The following is a 14256-nucleotide window of genomic DNA, read 5'->3' as shown; positions in this document are numbered from 1 at the left end:
GGTCTAGGACCGATCCGTGTCTGTGGGCCCATTGGGCTATTTCTAATTCCAGCCAGTGCACCACAATTAATATATCAAAGTCTGTGGTATGTGTTATCCTGTCTATGGGATGGTGCATATTATAAAAGATCCCTTGCTACTAATGGAACAAATGTAGCAGGTTTCCTCACTAAGACTAAATGTCAAACTTACCAAATGTTTGACATTCAATAGCAAATGATTAATAATTCAATGTGCTCTAGTGGTGTCGTTAAACAGAAACAAACTTTAACTGTGGGTAAGGGGTAAAATATACTAGCTTTATAATGCTAATATAGCAGGTACATATAGGATATTAAATGCAATGCAATAGGCAGATATATAAGTTTATAGACTAATTTAGCAGGCACATAATATCTGATATTAAATGAGCCTCCATTTTGCATCATGTTTATGTCCCGAGTGAAATAATTTTCAACAGTCATGAGCTTTAAGAAATCACAATGAAAATTATTTCACCAGGGACATAAACATAATACAAAATGGTATCAAATTTAATATCCTATTTATTACCCATAATTAATTTTAATTTAAGGCTACATGTATATCACTGAGTTTGACATTCTGGTCAGGTTGTAGTGCACCAATTGTATGATATTATCGCATGACATCGAGGTGATTCCAGTACGGTTGTAGCGCACCAATTGTATGATATTATCGCATGACATCGAGGTGATTCCAGTACGGTTGTAGTGCACCAATTGTATGATATTATCGCATGACATCGAGGTGATTCCAGTACAGTTGTAGTGCACCAATTGTATGATATTATCGCATGACATCGAGGTGATTCCATTAAGGTTGTAGTGCACCAATTGTATGATATTATCGCATGACATCGAGGTGATTCCAGTACGGTTGTAGTGCACCAATTGTATGATATTATCGCATGACATCGAGGTGATTCCAGTACGGTTGTAGTGCACCAATTGTATGATATTATCGCATGACATCGAGGTGATTCCAGTAAGGTTGTAGTGCACCAATTGTATGATATTATCGCATGACATCGAGGTGATTCCAGTACGGTTGTAGTGCACCAATTGAATGATATTATCGCATGACATCGAGGTGATTCCAGTACGGTTGTAGTGCACCAATTGTATGATATTATCGCATGACATCAAGGTTATTCTAGTACGGTTGTAGTGCACCAATTGTATGATATTATTGTATGACATCGAGGTGTTACGTCCCACTTTATGTTGTAGACATTTTTAACCATATGGGTAATAAATCAATTAACAGCAGATCTGTTATAATTAGGTAAGAGAATCGATATAAAGTGCTCCTAACAGCAATAGCTGGTGGTAATTTCACTATTAGCTCAGGTAGTATAGAGCACAATTGCAAAGAGTCCCTGGTTCAAATATGTCCATGAAAAACTAATTTTCAATCCCCCGTGCCACACACCAACCCCAACAGCTTCCCCCAATCTGATCCTTTTTAGAACAACCCTTGATTAACAATTCTTCTTCTTCTTTTTTTCGTTCACTTGTTGACTGCACGTCGAGACCAGCAGTGACTATGAATGATACTGTTCTCTGTAGATCACTTCTTGTGCCATACAGCTTCTTATGGAGAGTTGTTGTAGTTGTCCAGGTAGTCTCCCTCAGCTGCTGTAGGTTTATGCAGTCTTGGATGACATGTCATTGTATTATGGCACTGTCACACTATAGCGTATGAGAGAAACGTATGAGTTGTGTATGAAAATTCATAAAATAATTTTCATATGCACAAGAAGCCCTTGAAAATGCAGAATTGTGCATATACTTACTGTATTTAACCTATGCGTAGCGTATGAGTAGCGTATGGCCAGCGTATGACTAGCGAATGTCAGGAAATGTTAGCCTATGGCCAGTGTACTCTGTGTATGGCTAGCGTATGGCTAGCGTATGACAGCATATGACCAGTGTATGACCAGCGTGTGACCAGCGTATGGCCAGCATACTCTGCGTATATACGTCTATATACGTTGCAGATACGTCAGACATACGTTAGAAGTACGTTACTCATGTGCTATCAATACGCTAGCTATACGGTACACCTTCATGCTAGCGTATGTCAGCGTACTCGACCTAGGAGTCACGTACCTCTAGCATACCTCTAGTGTATTCAGCATCTGCCTAACGTATGCTTAGCGTATAAACCATACGTCGGAGTATGCACAAAATGTTTAAACATGCTTAAAAATAATTTTCTACCTCGCCGTATGCCAGCGTATGCCACCGTGCTTCAAACGTATACAACCTATTCCTAACGTACCCCTAGCGTATGTCAGCGTATACCAGCGTATGAGTGACATAAGCTACAGTGTGACAGGGCCATTCACAATGACAATGATTGTCGAAGAAGTGCCAAAGATAACAAATAGTCTCCACAGAATGAGTACCACTAGTACTGCAAGCAACATGATCAAAAGTAAAGTTTGTCTTATTTAACGACGCTACTAGAGCACATTGATTTTTTATCTTATCATCGGCTATTGGACATCAAACATATGGTCATTCTGACAGTTTTTTGGAGGAAACCCGCTGTCACCACATAGGCTACTCTTTTATGACAGGCAGCAAGGGATCTTTTATTTGTGCTTCCCACAGGCAGGATAGCACAAACCATGGCCTTTGTTGAACCAGTTATCGATCACTGGTCGGTGCAAGTGGTTTACACCTACCCATTGAGCCTTGCAGAACACTCACTCAGGGTTTGGAGTCGGTATCTGGATTAAAAATCCCATGCCTCGATTGGGATCCGAACCCAGTACCAACCAGCCTGTAGACCGATGGCCATAACACGGCGCCACCGAGGCCGGTTGCAGCATGATCAAGACACAATACAAATTTGTTTTTACTGCACATTGAACATGTACACCCAAATGACGAGGATATTGTATGTCCATCATTAAAATTAAAAAAATTATATTGTCGTTAAACACTGGATTTTATAATACTTCAAAATTTGGGAATGTACATGTAGAGTCCACTCAGCACCCATCACTGTTTTCATACCTGGCCCAGCAACCCATTGATAAAATGGTTTTTCATTTAGGTTACTTCAATTCAAACCCTAGTTGATTTAAACAAGGAAGGAAATGTTTTATTTAACGATGCACTCCACACATTTTATTTACAGTTACTAGTATATGGTGTTGGACATATTGTTAAGGATCACACAGATATTGAGAGGAAACCTGCTGTTGCCACTTTATGGACTACTCTTTTTGATTAACAGCAAGGGATCTTTTATATGCACCATCTAATAGACAGGATAGCACATACCACGGCCTTTGATATACCAGTCACTGGCTGGAATGAGAAATAGCCTAATGGGCCCACCGAGGCGGATCGATCCAGGACTGACCACGCAACAACCGAGCACTGTACCACTGAGTTACATCTCGCCCTGATTTAAACTAGTACTAGCAGAAGGATGTTATTAAGCTACATACATGAAACATCTGGGATTTTGTTTAAAAACACTCTCCACAATGTAAGCATTTTGTACATTATTCCTCTCCATCTACACACCTCGGCTGATTGTCCAGCACATGGGTTAAAACTACCTACACACTTTGGCTGATTGTCCAGGATATGGGTTAAAACTACCTACACACCTCGGCTGATTGTCCAGCATATGGGTTAATTAAAACTACCTACACACCTTGGCTGATTGTCCAGCACATGGGTTAAAACTACCTACACACCTTGTCCGATTGTCCAGCACATGGGTTAAAACTACTTACACACCTTGGCTGATTGTCCAGGACATGGGTTAAAATTACGTAAACACCTCGGCTGATTGCCCAGGACATAGGTTAAAACTACTTATACACTGTCCATGACAGGGGTTAGTGGATAGCTTGTTAGTGGTTAGTGAGAGAGACATTAATGTACAGGCATTAACAACGCCTACCTACTAAGTCATTAAACTCGCTCTGGATGTATATGTCGGTACCAGGATACGAACCCAGTACCTACCAGCACCATAAGGCTGATGGCTTAACCAGGTTGGTCATGTCTACACTTTAAGTATCAGTCACGGTAAAGTGACTGCCAGTGTTCGTCCAGTCTGACTCTAACTGTAAGTACATAATAATGACCTTCTTCTTCAAACAACCTTCCCACAGACCCCGATCCAAGCTAAATTTAACGGTCAGTGACTGTCTGTGTTCGTCCAGTCTGACTCTAACTGTAAGTACATAATAATGATCTTCTTCTTCAAACAACCTTCCCACAGACCCCGATCCAAGCTAAATTTAACGGTCAGTGACTGTCTGTGTTCGTCCAGTCTGACTCTAACTGTAAGTACATAATAATGATCTTCTTCTTCAAACAACCTTCCCACAGACCCCGATCCAAGCTAAATTTAACGGTCATTGACTGTCTGTGTTCGTCCAGTCTAACTGTAAGTACATAATAATGATCTTCTTCTTCATACAACCTTCCCACAGACCCCGATCCAAGCTAAATTTAACGGTCAGTGACTGTCTGTGTTCGTCCAGTCTGACTCTAACTGTAAGTACATAATAATGACCTTCTTCTTCAAACAACCTTCCCACAGACCCCGATCCAAGCTAAATTTAACGGTCAGTGACTGTCAGTGTTCGTCCAGTCTGACTCTAACTGTAAGTACATAATAATGATCTTCTTCTTCATACAACCTTCCCACAGACCCCGATCCAAGCTAAATTTAACGGTCAGTGACTGTCTGTGAACCACTCATGCCTGTTCGACAATCGACTCCATTGCTGCAGATATACAAACACCATCATCCTTTCATTCAGGGGGCTTGAAGCGCGGTCGGTCTAGGATCGATCCCCGTCGGTGGGCCCATTGGGCTATTTCTCATTCCAGCCAGTGCACCACGAGTGGTATATCAAAGGCCATGGTATGTGCTATCCTGTTTGTTGGATGGTGCATATAAAAGATCCCTTGCTACTAATGGAAACATGTAGTGGGTTTCCTCTCTCTGACCGAGTCAAAATGACCATATGTTTGATATCCAATAACTAATTATTAATAAATCAATGTGTTCTAGTGGTGTCATTAAACAAAACAAACTTTTTCTCTTTTTTTCCCTTTCATTCAGAGATACATTTATATTTCTTTAAAGACCTGGGAAAAAAATCCCACACACACCCAAAACACACACACACACATCAACACACATGCACACACCAACACACACACACATACCAAAACACACACACACACACACACACACACACACACACAATACAAGTCGTAGGTCAATCAATTCACATGTATGAAATAATATCAGTTTTGAGCGACATTCAGTCAGCTGTTGCATACAATATGTAGCTTGCAAGAAATGAACTTTTATTTCTGTCTGTAAAAAAAAACTGTTAAAGGGTCAACTCATTTGTAGATCCAGTGGGGAGTTATAGGGGTTCCAAGTACCCCCTCACTCCACTCCACCCAACCCCACTTGTTGTGCCCTTTTTACTGACACTTTAAAATTCATCATCCACAATATACAACACTAAATTGCTCTGAAAACACATATCTTCATTTCAAAATTTTCCAGGGATTATGCTCCCAAATATCCCCTTTGGCAAACAAACTTGGCCTTTCTAGAATTGTGTCACCCCACACACACATATTACAAAATCCTTTAACTTTATAATAAAATTTCTAACTGAGCTATATGGTTTAAATTTAATTTACTATATAACAAGTAAAAGTGATAGTCCTACTCTTGCTTTCATACAAAGGCAATAAAACATGTTACAAAAAACCTACTATGTATATGCTAAACATTCCAAAATTTTATTTGAAAACACGAGTGGTTTTATTATTCACATTTTTTATCATTTTCAGTACGTCATTACACACCTGCAGATGATGAAAATGCACAAATTACATCACTATTCAAGGGTGGCAACTCAATGGTACTTTTTTTCATTTTAGCCAAAAATCCACTTAATGCCAGATTTTCAATATTTTTATACAATTAAAACAGCCTTCACTGGAAATGATTGCATACATAATGTCATCTCCTAATATTTCACTACAACTTGGCAAAACATTTTTAGATCTGTTTTTAACTTAACTTTACATGTAAAGTTAACCTTTAAGAATAATTAGAGAGTATCAAAATATACCAGTAAAACGAAACTAATACGGGATATCACTTGGTATTGTAGACCCAATTCAATTAACTACTAGATGGGGCAGGATGTAGCCCAGTGGTAAAGCACTTGCTTGATGCATGCTCAATGTGTGGGGTTGATCCCCGTCGGTATGTGTTATCCTGTCTGTAAGATGGTGTATATAAAAGATCCCTTGCTGCTAATCGAAAAGAGTAGCCCATGAAGTGGCGGGTTTCATATCTCAATATCTGTGTGGTCCTTAAACATATGTCTGACGCCATATAACCGTAAATAATATGTGTTGAGCATGTCGTTAAACCAAACATTCCTTCCTTCCTTCACCACTAGAGTAGTAGTGTTGGTATAAAAGACAAATTAGGTGTGATGTGGGATAAAATGTCAGTAATCCGACTCTCAGTGTCAGTGAAGACAGTCAACGTTTCAACACTATGGACAAGGGATTTGGTTACAGTCACTATTTGCTGTTTCTACATACGTGATCTCATATTTCAAACCACAAGTAGCTGTACACAACTTCTTAACATTTTTGTTTTACTTATTTTCGTGCTTAGGTATATCCAATTAAGGTTAAAGCACGGTGTTCTGGGCACACACCTCAGCTATCTATATAGCCTGTCTGTCCAGGACAGAGGGTTAGCAGTTAATTGTTAGTGCTTAGTGGTTAGTGAGAGACAAAAAGAAAGAAAGAAATGTTTTATTTAATGACACACTCAACACATTTTATTTACGGTTATATGGCGTCAGACATATGGTCAAGGACCACACAAATATTGAGAGAAGAAACCTGCTGTCACCACTTCATGGGCTATTCTTTTTGATTAGCAGCAAGGGATCTTTTATATGCACCATCCCACAGACAGGGTAGTACATACCACGGCCTTTGATATACCAGTCGTGGTGCTCTGGCTGGAATGAGAAATAGCCCAATGGGCCCACCGACAGGGAGTGAGAGAGAAGTATGTGCAGTGGTCTATCCACTGAGTTGTTAAACTCACTTTGGGTGGAAGACGGTACTGGGATGTGAACCCATGCAGTACCTACCAGCCATATTCGGATGGCTTAACCACTACACCAGCCAGGTATTAAGGATTCAAACACCCCAACACACACCTCAGCTATCTGGGCTGTCTGTCCAGGACAGAAAGTTAGTGGTTAGTTGGTTAGTGATTAGTGAGAGAGAAGTCGGTGTTGTGGTTTTACACCAACCCACTGAGTCATTAAACTTGCTATGGGTGACAGCTGGTATGGGGATATGAACCCAGTACCTACCAGCATTAAGTCCAATGGCTTAACAATGACTCAACCGAGGCCAGTAACTTAATTCTCAGTTGATGGGCTGTACATGTGTAGTTCAGTGACAGAGTGTTCACCTGAGGCAGGGCTCGAAATTGACAGACAACAAGAGGTAATTGTCATACAAGATTACACAATATGATTTCTGATAATCAATTTTACAAGCAGCATTTACCTTCCATCCAGGTTAGTGATTTCCTTAGAAATTTGGCAAGGCATGGTAGACCAAACACTTTTGGGGCATTTTCACCATTTTTGGGGCACTTGTATTTCAATAAAAAATACACAAAAATTAATTGAAATAAACATTAATGTAATTTATGTGCTTGCTTTAATAAATGAATGGCAAAAGATATAAAAGGCATATTTTATTAATTAATAATACCTTTTTTGGTGTTTTATAAAGGCAATTTTTGAATTAATTACTGAAAAAGGCTTGTTTGATCTCAGGGCAGCATGGCACTGATTAAGGCAAGATGGTGCTAGGCTATTGAGGCATGGTGCTGTGCTGCACCATGCTAAAACAAGCTAGGGAAAACACTAATCCTAAAACATTGTACAGCTATTCAAATTGAGAAATTAGTGACAGCTATGTCAGCATCAGCACGACCAATATTAAATTAAATAATGTAAAGTGAAAAACACGAAAAGAAGAAAAGAAAAAAAAAAGATTATTTTAAATTTACATTAAAGTGAGAGTAAAGTCTATATCAGTGCAAGCAGTCTATATAATGGCTTCCCAATTTCTAGATTTGAGAAGTAGAGTAGAGATTGCTTCTCATTCCACAAGCTAGTGTCTCCCATTACTGGTATATCAAAGGCTGAGGTATGTGCTGTCCTGTCTGTGGGACAGTGCACATAACAGATCCCCTGCTGCTAATGGAACAATGAAGCCAGATATTCTCTGAATACTATACTGTACATTTGAATGACTAAATGTTTGACATCAAATAGTCAGTGATTAATTAATCAATGCTCTCTATAGTGGTGTCGTTAAACAAAAGAAACTTTAACTTTATTTTAGCTAGGTATATGTAATGGTTATGAATAATCTTTACCTACCTTTCACAGCAGTATCCAGTCTTAAAATTTTCCGTGTCTGGTCTAATTATCCATCTTTCATTGATAGCCGATTTCTTGTAAATGTTATTTTAAAAATCCAACTTGCTCCAACTTCACAGATAGAGGTGTGAAATCTGAAAAACAATTTTTAAAAATTAAAATCATTAAAAAAACATTTAATGATTTTGTTAGCTAAATAAATAAAGAAAAAAATACTAACACATTTGCCAGTTCTCACTGTTAAAATTAACTTAGTAATATTAATTACACCAGAAATTAATATGAAAAACAAAACAAAATTTGGAACCCGAAAAAATAAAACACAAATAATATTATAATGGTATAGAATTAATGAATGTATAAAAAAACAATAAATAAGTTTCAAACCTGTAAAGAAAAACACAAACAGAAAGTTATACCGACATAATTATTACACAATTTAATTAATGTCCAACTCACATTCCAAAACACAAAAATCCCACTATAACGTTTGACATAATTATTAAACAATTTAATTAAAGTCCAACTCACATTCCAAAACACAAAAATCCCACTATAACGTTTGACATAATTATTAAACAATTTAATTAAAGTCCAACTCACATTCCAAAACACAAAAATCCCAATAAAGAGTTAACCAACATAATTATTAAACAATTTAATTAATGTCCAACTCACATTCCAAAACACAAAATACAAAAATTCCACTATAAAGTTTGACATTCCAAAAACACAAAAATCCCACTATGGTGTTTGACATAATTACTAAACAATTTAATTACAAGTCTAACTCCCATTCCAAAACACAAAAATCCCAATATAAAGTTAACCAACATAATTATTAAACAATTTAATTAACGTCCAACTCACATTCCAAAAGGGAACACAAAAATCCAGCTATAAATGTCATCACAAATACTGGTAAATAATGTACTGATGGATAATGTTGTTGTGCTGGTAGCAATGTACACAACACGACACGATGTCCAGGCAGAGTCAGACGGACAAGGCAAGGCAAGCAAATGGACAGGCAAACGCAGGCAACATTGAGCTAGAGTGATGATCAACAGCAAAATCCCTGCGTCATACCTGCAGCGACGTTTTACAGTCTCGCGTGGAATGTGCTGTAGGGTTCCTCGAGCCACGGCCGATCGCACTTTGCCACACAGAGCCCGGCTTTGTGTACCTCTGCACCACATTCTTTTACGCTTGAACGCTTCACCTGATACACATCACTCTTATACGGCGACGTCACAGTGTCTCCACTGTCACACGTGCCAGGTGGCGCTGCATTCTTACACACACAGTTCCCACCCTCCTATAAAAATACCAGCATCATTCATGCAGTGTGTAATTATATAGATATATAACCCCATTGAATCATTTCTCAGCCGTGTTTATGTAAGGTGGGGGGTGGGGGGTAGGGGACACACAAGATTCATGAATAGTCCTACCTGTGTAGAATAGGCATTGTATATATACACTCTTCCATTGAATCATTTCTTACATTCTTGTTTGAGGGGACATAGTTTCATACAGTCTGACCTGTTTAGAAAAGCCATTATCTTTAAACCAATTGAATCATTTCTCAGCCATGCTGTCTGTGTAAGGGAAACACACAAGTTCCATTCAGTCCAACCTGTGTGGAAAAAGTCACTGTATTATTATATTCTCCAACTGAATAATTTCTCAGATGTTTACTTATGTAAACCCAAAAATGTCACTATATACATTTGTATATACCCCCATTGAATAATTTTTCAGCCATGCTTACACAAGGGAACACAGACCCGTACTGTCAGACATGTGAAGAAGGAAGGAAGGAAGTGTTTTATTTAACAATGCACTCAACACATTTTATTTTACAGTTATATGGCATCAGACATACGGTTAAGGACCACACTGATATTGAGAGAGGAAACCCGCTGTCACCACTTCATAAGCTACGCTTTTCGATTAGCAGCAAGGCATCTTTTATATGCACCATCCCACAGACAGGATAGTACATACACATGTACCATGGCCTTTTTTTTTACATCAGTCATGGAGCACTGGCTGGAATGAGAAATAGCCCAATGGTTCCACCGATGGGGATCGATCCTAGACGGATTGCACATCAAGTGAACGCTTTACCACTGGGCTATGTCCCGCTCCGACATGTGAAGAAAACCCATCAATAAATCCAACAAAGACTGACCTCTATTAGTAGGTGGTCTTTATAAGCAATTTAATATCCAGTGAAGCCTGTAATAAGCAGACAGAAGAAAATTAATGTGCTCACTGAATATCTGTGGCTGCCTATAATATAGGTTAATTTGTACCATATTAGGTGACTTGGCCAAACATCATTTTCTGTTGAATTTAAAGATTGTTTTGTTTAACAACACCACTAGACAACATAGATTTATTAACCATCGATTACTGGATATCAACTATTGGTAACTCCGACATGCAGTTTTTAGAGAAAATTTACCCACTACGTTTTTCCATTAGCTACAAAAAAGAAAGAAAGGTTTTATTTGACGACGCACTCAACACATTGTATTTACGGTTATATGGTGTCAGACATATGGTTAAGGACCACAAGAAGTTAAGAAGTTGTGTACAGCTACTTGTGGTTTGAAATATGAGATCAGGTATATAGAAACAGCAAATAGTGACTGTAACCAAACCCATCATCCACAGTGTTGAAAAGTTGACAGTGTTCGGTGACATTGAGTCTCAGATTACTGACATTCAATCCCACATCACACCTAAGTTGTGTTTTATACCAACACTACTACTCTAGTAGTGAAGGAAGAAAGGAAATGTTTTATTTGACGACACATTCAACACATTGTATTTACGGTTATATGGTGTCAGACATATGGTTAAGGACCACACAGATATTGAAGGAGGAAACACACTGTCACCACTTTATGGGCTACTCTTTTCGATTGGCAGCAATGGATCTTTTATATGCACCATCCCATAGACAGGGTAGTACATACCACGGCCTTTGATGTACCAGTCGTGGTGCACTGGCTGGAATGAGAACCATTAGCTACAAGTGATCATTTATATGAACTTTCTCACAGATTGGACAGCACATACTACAACCTTTAAAATACCAGTCATATATCAGCCTTTGATATACCAGTCACGGTTGGGATGAGGAAAACCCCAATCAGAGAAGAGAGGATTTGATCCTACGAACCCATGCACCTCAGGTGAGCAGAAGAAGTTTGTTTTGTTTAACGACACCACTGGAACACATTAATTAATCATCGGCTATTGGATGTCAAATATTTGGTAATTCTGACTCGTCACCAGAGGAAACCTGCTATATTTTTCTTAATGCAGCAAGGGATCTTTTATATGCACTTTCCCACAGCCAGGAAAGCACATATCACGGCCTTTGTCCAGTTGTGGTGCACTGGTTGGAACGAGAAAAAAAACAATTGGCTGAACCAACTGAGTTAGATGCCATCTCTCCCTGAAGATAGATGGTAGTCTATAATACAAGCTAATTTGTACCATATATTTGATGATTTTGAAAAACATTATTGTCATCTCTATGACATTTCTATGACACACTGATTTATTAATGTACAGCATATACTACAAATAGGGAACAACTGCTAACTGATATTGCTAAAAAGATATGAACTTACAGTTTAACCTTTTAAAATAATTTTGGACCCACCCATAGATATTGCCTCTTTAACAGGCAAATATGTTTATGAAAATCTGAAAACTTGATTATCTAGACTGTCTCAGTAAGTTAACTACTTGCATGTAAAAATGAACCACAGTGATTTTTTTAGTCTTGGGCTCCTGGGATTATTTACTGGTCAGATGAGTTGCTTATATAACAGACCTGGCTAATTGAGCTATCAGTATTCAACCACATGCATATGTATCCAGAAAATAACACCACCCCTCCAACCCCGACATGAAATGAGTCTGAAAACAAAACAATCATATGCTCAAAATAAAAGCAATATTAAATTGTCTCTGAGGTATAATCCGTTTGTATGATCACAGTGGAAGAATACGCTGATTACTGCATGTCCAAACACGTATGAATGGCGTGTCAAACTCGAGACGTAATCCTCAATGCAGGGGAGAATACCAAGCTGTCAGAACTGACAGAAAAAGACTAAGTGGTTTTACAAGTAATCAATGGACATCTTAACGTAAACCACAGGACACTAGCACTGGGCATAGTTTTATTGCATGTGTATGCCTGTAATGAATATGATTCATATATACAGCCTTTAACAAATACGGTATATATACAGTCAGTAATGTTTTGCATATATACGTACAGCCTGTAACAAATACGATATATATATCTGCAGCATGTAATAAATATGGTATGTATATCTATACAGCTTGTAACAAATATGTTATACATGGATATATACATACAGCCTGTAACACATATCACATTTATACAGTCTGTAACAAATATGGTATATATACAGCCAGTAAAAATACATGTTGTATATACATACAGCCTGCATGTAACAAATACTGTATATATATCTACAGCCTGTAACAAATATGGTATGTATATAGCTTGTAACAAATGTCTTATACATGTACATACATACAGCCTGTAACAAATATGGTATATGTATGGTCTGTAACAAATAAGGTATATGTATGGTCTGTAACAAATATGGTATATGTATGGTCTGTAACAAATATGGTATATGTATGGTCTGTAACAAATAAGGTATATGTATGGTCTGTAACAAATATGGTATATGTATGGTCTGTAACAAATATGGTATATGTATGGTCTGTAACAAATATGGTATATGTATGGTCTGTAACAAATATGGTATATGTATGGTCTGTAACAAATATGGTATATGTATGGTCTGTAACAAATAAGGTATATGTATGGTCTGTAACAAATATGGTATATGTATGGTCTGTAACAAATAAGGTATATGTATGGTCTGTAACAAATAAGGTATATGTATGGTCTGTAACAAATATGGTATATGTATGGTCTGTAACAAATATGGTATATGTATGGTCTGTAACAAATAAGGTATATGTATGGTCTGTAACAAATATGGTATATGTATGGTCTGTAACAAATAAGGTATATGTATGGTCTGTAACAAATATGGTATATGTATGGTCTGTAACAAATAAGGTATATATACAGTGGTGTACATAGTAGTTAAGGTATGAGTAAAATTGTTAAATGAAAATTTTGATGGAACACAGCCAAGTAGTTCACGAGAAAATGATAATACTCACATTCAGCCACAGTTGTTTTCATACATTACATTCTTGGCATTTATTATCTATAGATCTGACATTACGCAAGTAAATTTATTATGTTTTTTTATCACATTGGAAAATGATTTCTTAAACACTGCTTAATCTTATAGTAATAAATCCATGTTTTCATTCACCAACATATTTATTCAACAACTCATTGATCCATATTCAGTGCACATATACAGCTAAGAAATAAGTTAACAGCCCACCCATTTACCCATTCATGATTCTAACTAAACATCGCCCTTCTCCATTCAAAGCAAGGTACATTATACTTCCATCATAAAAGCGTAAGAATTCAAATGATGGTACTTGTAACAAACGTTTAACTGTATTTGTATATACCGGAATGTGACCTCATTTAATATGTTCTAACAAAAAAACCCACCCCACATTGACAATAAAAGAAGACAAAAAAAAAAAATTAAATAAAAAATAAAAAA

At 37.5% G+C, this 14256-nt stretch overlaps 1 long non-coding RNA gene across 1 annotated transcript in view; it reads right to left on the bottom strand.

Moving 5' to 3' along the window:
• The window catches only part of LOC121378378, a 51345-nt gene extending 41562 nt beyond the window's left edge, over positions 1-9783 (bottom strand). Inside the window, exons 1-2 of the long non-coding RNA XR_005958719.1 lie at positions 9398-9783; positions 8528-8661 (exon numbers count right to left, since the gene is read on the bottom strand). This is a non-coding gene — a long non-coding RNA (uncharacterized LOC121378378). The remainder of the gene's footprint in view (positions 1-8527; positions 8662-9397) is intronic.
• Positions 9784-14256: the final 4473 nt, after the last annotated feature.

Source organism: Gigantopelta aegis, chromosome 8 (assembly GCF_016097555.1).
Source record: "Gigantopelta aegis isolate Gae_Host chromosome 8, Gae_host_genome, whole genome shotgun sequence".
Classification (NCBI taxonomy): domain Eukaryota; kingdom Metazoa; phylum Mollusca; class Gastropoda; order Neomphalida; family Peltospiridae; genus Gigantopelta; species Gigantopelta aegis.
The sequence above is the reverse complement of the archived record's forward strand: the minus strand, read 5'-3'. Positions and strand labels throughout refer to the sequence as shown.